General features: G+C 42.0%; 1 protein-coding gene across 1 annotated transcript in view; it reads right to left on the bottom strand.

Moving 5' to 3' along the window:
• Positions 1–17,494, bottom strand: part of KIF1B (kinesin family member 1B) — a gene marked incomplete in the record, with an annotated part of 2,363,676 nt that overhangs the window by 1,189,664 nt on the left and 1,156,518 nt on the right.

Here is a 17,494-nt window from a genome sequence, read left to right as displayed (position 1 = left end):
ATACTTAGGAGCCATACTGATGTCCTTTCATTATTCCTTGGTAAACTGCCTTTCAAGCCTCTCTTACAAACATTTTCTAACCTCCTCTGATTGATTCTTATAGTCATCATGCAGGATTTTATATGCCCTGCTAATTATCCCTTTAACAACTGCTTCTGTCCTTGATGCAACTACAAAAATTTACTTTTGAAGATCTTTCATTTCAAGTAGCAGTCCTATTTCCCTTATTCTTTACCGTTATCAGCCCTTGTTATGGAAGGCACTCACTAACCTGCCATCCAACTACTGCTTGGACTAATTCCATTCAATTAACTTTCCATCTTTATTTACTTATGCCCAACACCTTGGTTCCCTTGCTAATTTTCATCAGAAAATTCCAGCTTCGTCTTGCATATTTTCTTTTTTTTTTTCCAAACACCTTTATTGAATTAACACTTGTGATAAAGGCAAATTTACATTCATAGAAAGTAATCAAACTACATTAACTTAACAAACATTATACTTCATGTATATAGCTACATATCATATAATCTAAGCAATATTACATAAATTATTCAATCCCTGCCTTTTTTAAACAAGAAACAATCTTTATTAAACCATCACATACTATAAAGTCAATCATACCTTTATATAAATGAAAACAAACCACACTGACACAATCCTAGTTGTAAGCATTTTACATCACAAACCATACTGACACACTCCCAGCCGCAAACATTATACATCACTTATCTACCCAATCATTCTCACTCCAACATTACATAGCTCATTTAAGTCCTACTGCCTTTTAAACCGAATTCCTCCTTCATATGTATTATTCCCACAATTCTCATTTTTTCCTATGTAGTTTGCTCCTACACTTTTCTAAAGATCTCAATTCCAGTTGTTTTATCTCTGTTACTATATTCACTACTTCCATGACAGTTGGTTTATAGGTTCATAGGTAGGTACTAGGCTATCTGCCCAAAGGCATTTATAAGCCTAGCCAGAATGTGTTGGCTTTCGCCGCCTCCCTAGATTAGTTCCCTGAGCCTCTGTCCAGCAGAGCCACTGAATTGATCCCCGGGGTAAATTTCCTGTTTCCCATCCACTCAAGGTTTCTCTTGAAGAGTGTTAGTGAGGAGCTCTGCCTAATGTAGATTAGAATCTTATTCCAGAGCATGGGAAGTCTCTGTGACAGGAATTTATCCCTCCAGCACGTCCTATTTATTGTTGGGTGAGGTTTAGATCCCTAGAGCGTGTGGCTCGAGGGGATATGGTTTTCTTTAGGTGGAGCATGTCCATCAATTCTGGGTTGGACATGGCCTTGTATGTCAGGCAGAGATCACCTCTGAGTAGGTGGTATGTAACAAAGTACAGCTGGAGTTTCTTCAGTCGAGCTGCATAGGGCATCTGCTTGAGGCCAGTGATCCTCTTGGTGAGGTACTTCTGTGGTCTTTCCAGCTGTTGCAGGTGTCTTGTAAATAACATCCCAAATGGGGCGTTGTACTCTATGATGGGTCTGATGAGTGATGCGTACAGGGGCACAATAACCTCTTTTGATCTGGATGCAAACCCTTTTGTGATTAGGTGGGCCACATGGAAGGATTTTCTAACCACTTTGTCAATGTGATTATCAAAGGAGAGATTACTATCTACTTGGGTCCCCAGATCCCTTATTTCGCCTTCCGTATTTAGGGGGCTACCACCTATGTGGTAATTTGTGGGTGCTTTGTTTTTTCCAAAGGGGATGACTATGTACTTTTTGGCATTTAGCATAAGACCACGGTTTTGACACCAGGTATCTGTCTCAGTGAGACCCTTTTGGAGGATGTCTGTTTCAGCCGGAGAATCAATTACAGCCCCTAGTTTGCAGTCATCTGTGAACTTGGTCAGCCATAGTACTCCTGTGCTTGCCTGTACCTCTGAGAAGTATATGCCAAACAGGAGAGGTCCTAGGACTGAGCCCTGGTGAACGTCATTTGTAACCGGTTTAGAGTCAGACCTAGCCCCTGCAACTCTTACCATGTGGGTTCTGTCCGTGAGCCAGTTGGGAACCCATCTCGTGATGTAGGGGTTTATGTTCAGGCTGGTGAGCTTGTCTATAATACCAGAATGGGGAATGGTGTTGAAGGCCTTTGCAAGGTCTAGGTAGGCTGTGTGGACCACCTTTCCTTCATCTATAGCCTTGGCAACTGTCTCAAAGAAGTCCACCAGGTTAGATTTTGATTTCCATTTTCTAGTAATTGCTTTTTTGGCAGCCATTATTAGACACAGCAAGGCCTTACCATATCTAAGCAATTCCGATTCTGTATCATAGTTAAGAAAAATCACCTCCCTTGTGTGACCAATGTGCCCACCCAGCATCTCCAGCAGTGCATCCTGCGGGGAATCCTTAAAGTCCCCCAAACGCACCACACTCCCATAAAATATGTTCCTAATTTCCTTTTTCTTCTGCTTCACACCTCCAACATTTACTGTCTGCCTAAGGAAAAATTCTCTGAGTCTACTTGGGGCATACAAATATCCATGTAAACATTTCCATGCAAAAATCATTAATCTTCTAGATTTTGTTGCATATTTGGGAGACATACATATATCCACCCATTGTTTCTTTGTGAATGGCTTATCCAATTTCTCTTCCCAATCCTTTCTAACCTCTGATTGATTCTTATACTTATCATGCAATATTTTATACTAAGTATTCCTTTTTTAATGGCAGCTTCTGGTCTAGATTCTATTAAAAACTACTAGTGCTAGTCTTTCGTTTAGGACCCACCTATTTTTTCTCTTTGCCAATAGTGTGATATCAATCCCTGATAGGGAAGGCAATCTCTAACCTGCGGTCCAAATAAATTCTTGGCGTCTTCCCACTCTATCATCTTTCCCTCTCTAGTTATTTTTTCCCCAATACTTAGGTTCCTTTGCCAGTTTTCTCCAATAAATTTTGGTCCCTCTTGCCTACTGTCTGTATCCCTAATTGCAGTCATCCTTATCGGCAGAATCTCCTTTCCTCATTCCCGTGTTGTCTTAGCTCTTAGAATACTTTCTTCTACTGTATGGATATAATATTCTGAATGACTACTGTTATTCTCCTTAAAGGCCTGCAACCAAAATCCCAGTCTCTCCTTGTTTCTTGAGCTTCCCCCATGTTTCATCATCATTCCTTTCCACTTTAAATTATAGTTTTCTGCTTGGACTATGTACAGGAGTCTTAAATGTGTAGCTCTGAAATATCCCCTCAAATTGGGTATCCCAATCCTCCCTGTTCTACTAGAAAGATCACCTTTTCCCACTTGACTCTTGGCATCTTCCCCTACCAGATAAAGTCCTTTAGCTCTTTAATTGCTACCCACTTCTCCTCTGGTTGATAAAAATATGCCTGATCTGTGTATAAGACTAAAGGGACTATAAAACCATTTTAACTGCTTGTATCTTACTAGCCATATAACAAAGCTTCCATTTTCTCAGTTTTTGTATTATCTTTTTTAGTCTCTTCCCACACATCTTTAGCTGCCACACTAAATCATTTTTAATCCATACTCCTAAATATTTCATTGCATCATAACCCCATAAACATAGGTATTCCTGAACCAGTTCATGTGTAGGCACATAATTTACCACTATTGCCTTGATTTTAGCTTCATTAACTTTGTATCCCATAAACATTTGAAACTGTCTCAAAATGTTCCACAACACTGTAATGTCTTTTTCTGGTTTTGTCAGGTCCAAAATAATGTCATCTGCAAATAAAGCCAGCTTTCCTTGACTACCATACCAATTATATTCTTGAATTACTGAGTCCCTTATTTTCTTTGCCAAATGGTTCTAAATATAATGCAAATAATAAAGGGAAAAGAGGACCCCCCCCTGCCTGGTTTCTCTGCTCAAGCAGAAATTAACAAAGAGGACTCCACCCACTTTAATTTTCACCTCTGAACCCTCATATAATCTCTTAACCAACCTAATAATTTTTTCAGGAAATGAAAATGCTGCCATTGCCCTGCTCAAAGTCCCAGCATAGGTTCATAGGTAGGTACTAGGCTATTGGCCCTAGGACCTATATAAGCCTAGCCAAAAATGTACCCTGGCTTTCACCACCCAAGAAAATTATTTTCCTGTGCCCCTGTTGAGCAGAGCCACAGAAGTGATCCCTGGGGTGAATTTCCTACTTCCCAACCAATCATCAAAATGTTTCTTGAAGAGTGCTAATGAGGATCTCTGTTTGACATAGATAGGTAGTCTGTTCCAGAATATGGGAAGTCTCTGGGACAGGAGTCTATATCTCCAGCATGTTCTGTTTATTGTGGTGACAAGGTTTAGGTCCCTAAAGGGTGTAGCTCGGAGGGATTTCTTTAAGTGGAGCATGTCCAACAGCTCTGGGTTTGACATAGCTTTGTATGTTAGGCAGAGATCGCCTATGAGTAGGCGATATGCGATGGAGTAAAGCTGGAGTTTTTTGAGATGGTCTGCGTACGGCATCTGTTTGAGGCCAGTAATCCTCTTTGTGAGGTATTTCTGTGGCCTTTCCAGTTGTTGTAGATGTCTTGTGAGGTACATACCAAAAGGGGCGTTGTACTCTATAATGGGTCTAATGAGTGATGAGTAGAGGGGAACAATGACCTCTTTTTTTCAAGATGAAAAACCTTTTGTGATGAGGTGAGCCACGTAGAAGGATTTCTTGACCACTGTGGCGATGTGATTATCAAAGGAGAGACTACTGTCCACCTGTGCCCCAAGGTCTCATCACATTTTTGGCGTTAAGCAGACTACCAGCTATGTGGTAGTTCATGGGTACAGAGTTTTTACCAAAGGGGATGACAATACACTTTTTGGCATTGAGCTTCAGGCCATGGCTTTGACACCAGGCATCTGTCTCAGTGAGGCCCTTTTGTAGTATGTGCACATCATTAGGAGTTTGGATTATGGCTCCTAGTTTGCAATCATCTGCAAACTTTGTTAGCCAAAGACCTTCTGTGTTAGCCTGTACTTCAGAGAAGTAGATACCAAACAGGAGAGGACCCAGGACTGAACCCTGTGGTACTCCACTTGTCACTGGTCTGAAGTCGGATTTGGAGTCTGCTGCTTTCACAGTGTGGGTTCTGTCCGTGAGCCAGTTGGCAACCCATCTTGTGACATAGGGATTTATACCTAGTTCAGTGAGCTTATGTATGATTCCAGAGTGGGGGATGGTGTCGAAAGCCTTGGCAAGATCTAGATAAGCTGTGTGAACCACCTTACCCTCATCTATGGCTTTGGTGACTGCTTCAAAAAAGTCAATCAGGTTTAGGACACATGATCTGCCTTTTACAAATCTGAACTGGGTAGGGTCCAGAGTTTGGAGATTACCCATGTCTTTGTTTATGAGTTCCATGATGGTCAGGCTAATGGGGTGGTAGTTCCTGGGGTCCGTCGTGGCTCCCCCCTTTGTGGAGTGGGATAACCGTCGCGGTTCCAAAGTCCTGGGTCCAGCGTCGGCTGCTGTCACCCCTTCCCTGATGTCAGGTCGTCAGGGCTATAAAAGCAGCAGCAGACGCCATTTTCTTCAGTCTTTCTAGCCACGCGGTACCCGAAGCAGAAGCAGTTCGTAAGTGCCAGTCGGCCAACTCCTGAGATTTTTGTGTTCGAGTTTCCGATCCGAAGTCTTCAATAAAGCTACGTACACCATTGGGGAAACTTTTTTCTTGCTCCAGACCGATGTCAGAAAAAGTAAATAATTGTATTTCTTGTGGAAAGCAAATACCTCATAAGGATTTTCATTCTTACTGTATTCCTTGCCTAGGCCCTGATCACAACATTTCTGGTTGTCAGTTTTTTGCTAGATTTAACCAACGCACTATTAAGCGTCAGTATGATTTTGCTTTAAACTATTTTGGATGCCGGTTTAATTATCCAGAAATGTCGTCGGATAGCCATCCGACTACTGGAGTTCACAAAAGGTGCAAAGAAAAGGAGAGAGACAGACAACAGAGGCCCAAAACAGACGACAAAGCTTCTCCTAAGCCAGTTGCCGGTTCTCAGTGAGGCGCTTTCGCAGCCCCTGATGCCCGCTACTTTAGAGTCGCAGGCCAATACCGACTCCCACGTGGAGTCGGCCATACCGCTGGAAACTCAAGGTATTGGAGCCTCGGATACTATTCCTTCAGATGGGTCCAGAGCCGCTGAGCAGGCACCGGCTTCTGAGGGTGTATTCAGACCTAAACATCTTTACATTAAACCGACTTCAGCTTCAAAGGCAAAGACTAAAGCACCCTCTAAAGCAAAGAAACAAACTCAAGAGCCACATGGTCAGGCCTCTATGCCCAAAAAACAGATGGTCAAAATGGCCGAAGACTTGATTACCTTGATCAGGGGTTCCCATCCCTCACCTGATAAGAGGCCTAGGCAAGAGACTGACTATGAATCTTCAGATCAGGTTTCCATTTCTTCTAATTCCTCTTCTGATCAGGAATATTCTCTTCCCCCTATGAGGACTCTGATGCTGAAGAATCTATCCCTTCAGCTTCTCATCCAGAGGACTATTCTTTTGGGGAAACCTTGCATACCATGAGGGAGCATTTCCACTGGGAGAGCCAAGATTTTTCAGAATCTAAAAAGAGGCTTAGGGATTTCCTTTTACTACCTCAACACAGGCCATTAGCCATTCCACCTGTGTTAGACATTGTAGATGATGTGTTTTCGGAGTCTAGTCTTACCCCTGACTCCTTACCTCCAGCTCTTGTTAAGCCTGACAGATATTACAGGGTTCCTGACTCTCATACGTTCCTTTTTAAAAACCCTGCTACAGATACAGAAACTATTTCTCAGGGTCCCAAATGAGTTAAGGCTTCCGCTGCAAAAAACCCTACCCCCTCTGACAGAGATTCTAGGGCACTGGATAGATGGGGAAAAAAGGTTTACACATCTGCTACCTTGGCTATAAGAGCCTTAAACTGTCAGTTTCATATGCTCAAATATCAACAACATGTCATAGCACTGCTTAAACAGAAAATGTTGTTAAACTCTGAATGTGCAGAAAACAAGGAAATGCAGGATTTATTGCATGCAGCTGAACAAGCTGGAAAGCATACTTTGCAATGTGGTTTTGTTATTGGAGGCCTCCTGCAGGGCCGCAGTTACGGGCTCTGTAATTAGGAGACATGCTTGGTTAAAGGAACAAAATCTGCCTGATCATGTCAAGGTTAGGTTATTAGATGCACCTTTACAGCATGATACTTTGTTTGGTGTGAAGGCAGAAGAGGTGTTAAAGAAAATGGAGGACAAAGCTAAATCTATGCAAACGGTTAAGGATTTTCTTACAAGTACAGCCACCTAGGTTTAGTAGACACTGGCCAACAAAGAAGTGGTCCTTTCCTGTGTCAGACAGACCTCAAAGGGGCAAATCCAGACGCCCTAGAGGCAGATCCCAGGCGAAAGCTTCATACAGGTCAAAGCAATGGGGTGCTTCTACCTCCAAAGTTGGAGAAGACAAATCACAACCATACAGGAAACAGTCCCAATGACTTCTCCCTGACTGCACCAAGCACTTATCTCCTGGCAGCAAACTTAGGGGAAAAATTAGCACTTTTTACTCAAAACTGGCAAATTATAACCCAGGACAAGTGGGTTCTAAATATCGTGTCACAAGGCTACAAGTTCCATTTCCATACTCTGCCAAAGGCAAATGGCTGGCCAGATCTGCCAAAAAATCAATGGGTAGAGGCACAAAAACAAGTCTCATCCCTCATGGACATGGGGGCCATTCAACAAGTACCAGAGCAAGAGCAGGGACAAGAATTTTACTCAAGACTGTTCTTGGTACCCAGAAAAGACAAGGCCTGGAGGCCAATACTGGACCTATCTATTTTGAACACATTCCTGGATATACCAAAATTCAAGATGTTGACTTTGCAGCAGCTTCTGCCCATGCTGGGCAAGAACGCTTGGCTTGTAACTTTAGACCTAAAAGAGGCATACATGCATGTCCCAATCAGACAAATATGCAGAAGATACCTCAGATTCAAGGCTGGCTCAACGCATTACCAATTCTCTGCACTGCCCTTTGACTTATCTACTGCGCCTAGGGTCTTTACAAAGTGCCTGGCACCAGTAATTGCATTCTGCAGACAAAGAGGAATACAAATATATCCTTACTTGGACGACTGTCTAATTCAAGCAGAGAACAAGGACATTCTTCTACAGCATCTGGCGTTTGTGAAAAGACTTCTAACATGCCTATGATACACAGTCAATGAAAAGAAATCAAAACTAGTACCCTCTCAAGAGGTAATATTCCTGGGTGCAAGCTTAAATACAACTGCCCAGATGGCTTATCTCACGCCAGACAAACAAAGTCAACTGACTACCTATTTCAAAATGTTGGCAACAAAGGCCCAGCTATCTGCAAGAAAAAATCTGCAGGCTTTGGGCTTCGTGGCATGCTGCATCCTACTAATCCCATATGCAAGACTGCATATGAGGAAACTTCAATGGTACCTAAGAAGTGTTTGGACTCAACATTGCCACAGCCTGGAAACTATGATCTCTTTCATTCCCTGCCTGCAACAGGACTTGATGGTGGGCAAAGGCTTGACACCAAAACAAGGGACAGCCATTCACATTACCCCCAGCCAGGCAGACACTAACAACGGATGCTTCAGATTATGCCTGGGGGGCCCACATGGCAGGAAGATGCATTCAGGGCGCATGGACCTCAAACCAAATGCATCTACATATCAATCAAAAAGAGATGCTAGCTTTTCAAAATGCCCTGACAGCCTTCAAGGACCTACTTCATCCAGGACAACTACTGATAAAGACAGACAACACCACAGTCATGTGGTATATAAACATAGCAGGGGGGCACGCATTCTTACCCCCTTTGCAGACTAGCCAGGACTTTGTGGGACACAGCATTGACTTACCAAGTACATCTGCAGGCACAATTCCTGCCAGGAAGGAAAAATACTCTGGCAGACGAACTAAGCAGAAACCTCATGGATCCCCATGAGTGGCAGCTGGACCCACAAGTCTTCAGCATGATAACAAGGAAATGGGGATACCCGGACATTGATCTATTTGCCTACCCTCACAACTACCAACTAAAAAGATTCTGCACAAGGATTTATCACAGACAAGCATGGAAAGTGGACGCCCTATCTTTCAGCTAGAAAAAACCTATCAGTATATGCCTTTCCTCCTCTGCCTCTCCTCTCCAAGGTACTCCTAAAGGTCAGACAGGAGAAGCCAAAGATGATTCTGATTGCCCCAGACTGGCCCCACCAGTACTGGTATCCAATACTAAGGAACTTGTCTCAATGCCCAGCTTGGACCTTACCTCAAATACCTCATCTACTGTCCAAGCAAAACAATCAGATCCTGCACAGCCAACTCAGGACTTTAAACTTGGCAGCATGGTGGATAATGTAGTCATACAAAACACACCTCTCAATAAAGCTGTAATGGATGTCATTTTGGAAGCCAGAAGGCCTAGTACTAGAAAATCTTATTCTGGGAAATGGAAGAGATTCTGTGCTTGGAACCAGGCACAAGGAACTGATACAGCTGTGCCAAATATTCCTCAGATTTTGCAATACTTAACTGAGATGCTGGACAAAGGCCTATCCTTTTCATCCATTACAATGCATGCTTCTGCCATTTCGGCTCATTACAATGAAGAGCCACCAATCTTTTCTTATCCCTTATTAAAGCAGTACCTCAGAGGGGCCAAAAATGTAAGGCCTCCAAGGAGATCACCAATGCCTGCATGGGACCTCAACTACATCTTGGAAAAACTCACCCTGCCTCCTTTTGAGCCAGCTGCTACTGCTGATATAAAGTTTTTATCTTGGAAAACAGCTCTGCTCCTAGCAATAACTTCTGCAAGACGAGTTTCTGAGCTACAGGCACTCATGGCTGTAGAACCTTTTATAATTTTTTATCCAGACAGAGTCTATCTGAGGACAAACCCAACATTTATGCCTAAGGTGGTGTCCAGTGTGGCTCTTAACTGAACTAGTCAAGTGCCAACTTTTTATCCAAATCCACAGAACAAGGGGTAGAGAATTCTGCATTCTTTGGACGTACACAGGCAGCTAAGATTCTACTTGGACAGAACCAAAGTTTTCAGAAAGACAGAGCAATTACTAGTGACATATGCTGCAGGATCACAAGGCAAGGCTATCTCAAAGCAGACTATTTCAAAGTAGATAGGCCACTGCATTCGCTTCTGCTATGTACACCATGGCAAACCAGTGCCTAAGGGCATTAGGCCACATTCAACCACAGCTGCAGTCACTTCAGCAACCTTTCTCAGGGGAGTACCTACCAAGGACATTTTAGTGGCTGCTACTTGGAGTTCAGTGCACACCTTTACAAAGCACTATCATCTGCCACTTTACTCTAAATCCAGGGCAGGCTTTGCCACTGCAGTTCTGCAGGGCCTCATAGCAGCCCCTAATGCTGTTTAGCTCCAGCCTCCCAACCATAGCTTTGGGACTCTACCCAAATGTAATGACTGCAACAGTGAAACACGAAGAACATAGTACAGTTGTGTACACTTACCATAAATGCAGATGTTCGAGTGTATTCATTGTTGCAGTCCAGGTTACCCACCTGCCATCCCCCTTTTCTTCTCATGGAACCTATCTTTCCTTCTCTGATTTATACAACCTATGTGGTGTACTTGCTTGTAGATAAAGGTAAAGTTTACATTGGTGCATGCAATTATATATATATATATATATATATATATATATATATATATATATATCAATTTTGGCTACCCTTTTAGGGGACACCTGACATCTGGGGCAAGAAAAACTAAAGAAAATGGCATCGGCTGCTTCTTTTATACCACTGACAACCTGACGTCAGGGAAGGGGCGACAGCAGCCGACGCAGGGCCCAGGACTTTGGAATTCAGGCCGACTGAGGGCAACCTGCCAGCAGGATTACCCAAATGTAATGACTGCAACAGTGAATACACTCGAACATCTACATTTATGGTAAGTGTAACACAACTGTACTTTCCTCCAGTCATGGGATTTTACTCTTTTTTTGCAACAGTTTCTTTCTTCTGTTGTAGAGTTTGTTTATGGCAGAGGACCACCAGATTGGCTTCCTTTTTTGGAGGATAGCATCTTGGTTCTATTAGTGATAGCATGATCCATGCACTTGTGTAACTGCTTATAAAGTGCATTTGTGTAGGATTCAGCAGTCGTACCTCTATTGTCCGTCTGCATGGGTGTCATGAAGTTTGCCACTTCTGTCTTAAGTGTGAAGTTGTCTTTGGAGAAGTTTTTTTACGGTGGTTTCCCTAATTGGGGGTGGGGGCGGGATGTGGATGTCTAGGGTGATTAGCTTGTGGTTGGATTTGACCAACGAGGAATTGACCTCTGGTGTGGTCCGGTTGCCCATGTTGGTAATGACCAGGTCTAGGATATTGCTGTCCCTGATGGGGGTGTGAATAAGTTGATCCAAGGCGTTGGAATTTATGAATTCCAGAAAATGTTGATCAAAAGAGTTGGTGCATGAGTAGTTTTCCCAGTTAATGGTGGGGTAGTTGAAATCGCCCATAGGTTCATAGGTTCATAGATTAGTACTAGGCTAACTACTCTTGTGAGCCATTTTAAGCCTAGCCAATTATCTCTTGAGAGACTCAAACCCTGCACCTTGTGTTTGTAAAGCAAACATCTGAACCATTAGAGCCCCCCCACAAGTCCAATATTTCAAGATTTTCTTGTTCTGTCATATTTCACAAATATGATTACTGCATTGTAATCTCATATTAAATTACTGGTTTTATTACTGTTCACCTCCGAAATCCTGTCTCTGTTTCATTTCCAAAATACTGTCAATTCTTCTAGTCAACTATTGTGTTCCCTTCCTTCACTCCAACATTTTCCACTGACATTTTTGAAAAGGTTTCACAGGTACAGTCCCTCAGTGGTCTTTATTAACAGAAAAACAAGAAGCACAATCTTCTTCTGTTTGGCACTTACTTTTTGTTGGACAAACTTTTATATTTCCTCCTTAACATGTACTTCATCAAAAAAATATTTTGGCCCTCCAGAGAAGAATACTTTGAAGACAGCTGGGTACAGTTGTTTGCATCTCACACCTGCATCTCGACATTCCTTGAATAGTGGAATAAATTTGTTCCTCTTCTGTCTGGTGTACAATGAGTAATCATTCTCACAAACACTCAGCTTGTCACCCTCTTTTAGTACTTTGTCCTTCTGCCACAATTTTGTCAGAATCAACTCCTGCTGGTAGGATTGCATCTTTACTATTAAAGGTCTAGGTTGCTTTCTTGTAGCCAGGTTTGGAGCATATACATGACGTACCCTTTCAACCAACAACTCCTGCTGTGGAATACCAGGTGCAGCTTGCTTATTTGTGCTTTCATAAAATTAATACAGTCTGTTCTTTCCAGCTCTTCTGGTACAGCTGAATATCTCAGGTTTTCCCTATGTGCTCTGTCCTCTTATTTTTTGAAACATCTCTTCCTCAGCATTTTCCTATTCAGCCAGTCTTTTCTTTATTTCAACTTCTGATTTTTGCAGCTTTATCAGTTCATCTGAATATCTGTTTAAAGCTTCATCCATTTTTCCAGCCTTTTGTTGTTTGTGTTGATATACTCCATCAGTGTTTTATTTTAACCAGGTCTGTATGCAATTGTCTTGAATCTTCCAGTAGGTTACTGGAAGTCATGTATGAAGGTTGAATTGCTTTTTGCTGAACAGCTGTAGAAATTTTCCCAATCAGTGTTTCTTCCTCACTTTCTGTAGCTGATTTGTTTTTCCCAGGTTTTCGGTATTTCTTTATTCCTAGCATCCAGGCAGTGCACTTACTAGCCAGTTACTGAAATGCACCCATAAACACTTCTACTGGCCTTCTCTGCTGAGTTTCTCTTTTCACACTGGGAGAAATAAAAACAAGCTGTTACTCAATGTCCATCCATCTTCGAAGTCTCCCTATCTTGTATATTTTCATGTACCTTTACTTGTAGTCACCCCTACTCGCAAAACATCATTTTCCATTCCCATGTTGGCTTAAGTTCTTGGAAAACTTTCTGCAACTTTATGAATGCAATGCTCTGTGTGGTTATAGTTATACTCCTTAAGGATCTGCATCCAAAATCCCATTCTCTCCTTATTTATTGAATTTCTGACACTTCATTATCCCTTTCCACTTTGATTTATAATCCTCTGCTTGTATTACGTATATAAGCCTTAACTGTGTAGCTCTAAAAAATCTCTTCAAATCAGGTAATTCTAAACCACCGTGTTCTAATGCGATAATCAACTTACCCCAATTAACTCTTGCCCTCTTCCCCTCCCAGGTAAATCCCTGCAAATCTATTAGTTACCACCCACAAGTTCTCCTATGGTTGGAAAAAAAATATGCCTGACCTGTATATAAAATTAAAGGAACTAAAAACATTTTCAATGCTTGTATCTTCCTATCTATATCCATAAACAATAGCTTCCAGTTTCTCAATTTGTATATTACCTTTTAGTTTCTTCCCAAATAACTGTAGCTGCCGTAACAGACCCCTTGTCCAGGAGGAAGGCAAAAGAATGTAACAGGTGGGGTAGGGAGGGAGAGAGAGAATACTGCAACAGTGAGTAGTAGTATACTGACTATTATGATAAAAGCGTATATAACTGCACTATGTCCTTCCTTGTTACTACTGCAGCATTCCTCACTCTTAGGAGAGTACCAGAGCTACTGCAAGGTATGAATGGAAGAAGCCCCAGAACAGCCCTCCAAAAAAATCAAAGAACAGTCCTGGAAAAACCCGCCCTGGCCTTAAAAACAACATCTAACTTGTAATGTTTGGTAGAAATGCCAAAAGAAGACCAAGTAGCAACTTCCAAATGGATCTAGTATCCTGACCACTGAAAAGAGCCCCAGAAGACGCCACTGCTCTGGTAGAATTAACATTAAAAGAAAAAGAAAGCTGATTACCATGAAAAGAACAGCAAAAATAAATGGCCTTAAAATTTCATGCAGAGACAGTTTACTTAGAAATTGCCAAACCCAACTACCTTGTATGAAATGAAACAAACAGCTGCTCAGAATTTCCGATATGTTTTCTCTTATCTAGTTAATATCTGAGCTTTGTACATATAAGGTGTTAAACCTCTCACTAGAATTCTCTGTAGAATTTAAAAAAAAGATGACTGGACTTATTCAAGGAAAAATCATTAACCAACTTGGGCACAAAACGAGAACGGGTTCCAAGAGATACCCAGTCCTTTGGAAGAAAACAAAAGCAGTGGAATGGCCATTAGTTCTTAAAGTTCAGAGACCCTCTTGGCAGAAGTGACGGCCACCAACAACACAGTCTTCAAAGTACAATGGAGCAGGAAAGAGGAAACTGCAGGTTCAAAAGAGGACTAAGTCAATTTTTTAATAACAAAGTTAAGGCCTCAAGAAGATGAAATAGGCTTTCTTGGAGGCCAAATTTAAAGGACGCCCTTCAGAAATTGTTGGACTTCAAATCTAGAAACCAGAGATGGATTCAGAGTCAGACAAGCATATATGGTTGACAAACGAGCTTTAACAGATAAATATGCCAAGCTAGAATTGAGGAACTAACACAAATAAGAAAGGATAATAGAAATATGCACAGAAAAGGGGTTCAGGTTCTGCTTTAGACATTAAGCAGAAAACCTCTTCCATTTAGACATACAGTTTTTTCTAGCAGTGATTTTTCTGGCCTCCTGCAAAACCTGAAACACATCCTCATAAAACTGGTATCAAAAAGGAATCAAATCACCCACAGTCTCAAGTGAAAGGTGGGCAAGAAGGGGATTCCTTGTCTTGTATGACAAGAACCATTCTGTAAGGTAACTTATGATTGCTCCTCGCCAGATGAAACAGAAGGGGGAACCAGTGCTGTCTGGGCCAAAAGTGAGTCACCAGCAAGATTTTGGGGGCAATCCCACATGATCTAGTGTAGGAACTGTGGTAGCAGAGGAAGACAGAGATGTACAGAAATATCCACTTCCAGAAAAAGGCAAGGCTTCCACTTTCCAAGACTGAGAAACTGGCACTCTTAACAGAACTGAGGAAGCAGTTTGTTCAAAGGGCAGGCAAAAAAATATTTTGATGACTACCTCACTGATGTACAATGTCCAGAAACACTGCTTTGTGAAGCATTAATTTGTGAGGATTTGTCCTGGATCTGCTCAGTCTACCAAAAGACTGTTCTGAGGGAATATTAACCACCTGAAAAACCAAGTGATGGCAGACTGCAAAATCCCAAGCTTGAAGAGCCAACCTGCAAAGAAGGTAACATTCTGTGTCCCCTGTTTTTTGATGTACTTATCACGACTGAGGTATTGTCTGTAAAAACCTTTAGAGAACACAGAACCCAAAGAGAGCGAGAGGCATATACAGCTAGAATTAGTGTCCTCTTTGATGTCGATATGGTCTGCCAGTTGTTGATGAGACCAAAGATCCTGGACATTGATTGAGGTTATTGGAAGAGATTCTCCAAGCTCGAATGGAAGCATCTGTATACTGCTACTGCGTAGGGAGAGGGACCTGAGATGGCAGACTTGTATTCAGGGAACTCTGGTTTAACCATCATTAGAGCTTGATCTTGAGACGAGGCAAAAGAGGAACCAGACCCTCCAGCGGATGGCACTGCTGGAGCCAGTCTTGAGATATCACTGAAATTTCCCAATTTAGAGCTTGGCAAATGGAATCATGGGAATAGTGGACAGCATGTACCCCACAGCTCTGAGAAATTCCCTTGCAGGAAGGACTGGGATTGGGGATGGTATAAAGGTCAAGGTGTTTACCTCACAGAAACAAGGTACAGGGTTTGATTCACCTGAAATTTCCCCATTTAGAGCTTGGCAAATGGAACCATGAGAAGAGTGGACGGCATGTACCCCAGAGCTCTGAGAAATTCCCTTGCAGGAAGGCCTGGGATTGGGGTTGGTATAAAGGTCAAGGTGTTTACCTCACAGAAACAAGGTACAGGGTTTGATTCTCACCTTGGAAAGAGAAACTGGCTAGGTTTAAAGTGGCCTACAAAGGCAGCTAGCCTAGTAATTGCCTATGAACCTATGAAGGACTGGTAGAAGGGCATGGAAATAAGCGATCAAAGAGAGGACCTTGGGAGATGGTGGGCAAGCCATCATTGGAATGGTCTAACTCCTGTAACCCAGCAACATTTGGTCCTAATAAGGAGTCAACATAGGCTTTTTTCGAGATTAAGGGTGAATGAACCCCGCACAGCATAGAAGCACAGTGAAGTAAAGATCCTGAAGCAGGAGCAGCTGAGAGCAGTCTTGAATTAAAAGGTCATCCAAGTAAGGGAATATTTGAATTACTTGAAGCCTGCAGAAGGTTACCACAGGTCCCAGACATTTGGAAAAGACCATCTGAACTGTAGAAAGATCAAAAGGCAAAACAGAGAACTGATAATGAGAGGAAGAAACAGAGAACTATAAAAACCTCCTGAAGAGAGGGTGAATAGAAATATTCCGTCTAAAGATCTAAACCTCTTCTGAATCACCACCAGAATGGCTTGGAGCGATGGGTATCTCTTGCATTGGACACCACTGCTGTGGAAAAGGCTTCACATTCACATAAAACAAAGTTCATCCCTTCAAGCTCAGCTTAGATTTATGGATGAGAAACAGAAGCTTTATCCCTGGACTCCTCCCTTACTACTAATGGACACAAAAAAAGGCAAAAATAAGCTAACCACACTGCTAAAGGAAACTCACAAGAAAGACAACCAAACTGAGAAAAATAATAATTGTGAGTCAACCAACACGGTCAAGGCAAGCTTCGGTTGAACACCAAGAGTGTACAAAAAACTGTTTTATTGAAGAAGGTTAGCGCTTTAGCGGGGCTACTGCTTCATCAGACCAAATACAAAAGTATGTTAAAACACAGAGATATTTAAAACATAGCACAACCAATCAACTAAAACTAATTAAAAAAGACCAATCAAACAAAGTGATGTAACCCATATCACCGCATACTCAGTAGGGCTGATTTAAGGGGGACACCACTATTAAGTCCTGTGTATTCATATGCATGCAAAGAAACAATCCATTTTAGCTCACATATCTCAACATTATTAAAATCACCTCTTCTAATATGGAAATGCAAAAGTTGTAAAACTCCGAATTTAAAATAATTGTGTCCTGGAAACAATAAGGCATGATTAGCTAAAGCATTTGATGTTACATGGTTATATATGTTGCCTAGGTGCTCAAGTACCCTCTCTCTAAGCTGTTGTGTCGTTTTGCCCACATAGAAACTATCACAGGAGCAGCAGGTAGCCAAATATACCAAATTGTTGCTCCTGCATGTTGCCACAAATCTGCATGTAAAAATGCACCCTGTAATGGGATGTATGAAACAAAGTTTAGAAGACATGGAAGAGCATGCCTTGCAGCTGTGGCAAGGAAGCATACCAACTTTCCCCGGTAAGTATATGGGGTGGAGGGCCTTGGCCCATAACATAAAAGTCTTTTGATAGACATATTATTCCTATAGGT

Source organism: Protopterus annectens, chromosome 2.part1 (genome assembly GCF_019279795.1).
Source record: "Protopterus annectens isolate FY-2018-M chromosome 2.part1, PAN1.0, whole genome shotgun sequence".
Classification (NCBI taxonomy): Eukaryota; Metazoa; Chordata; order Ceratodontiformes; family Protopteridae; genus Protopterus; species Protopterus annectens.
This window is presented reverse-complemented; position numbering and strand designations above follow the sequence as displayed.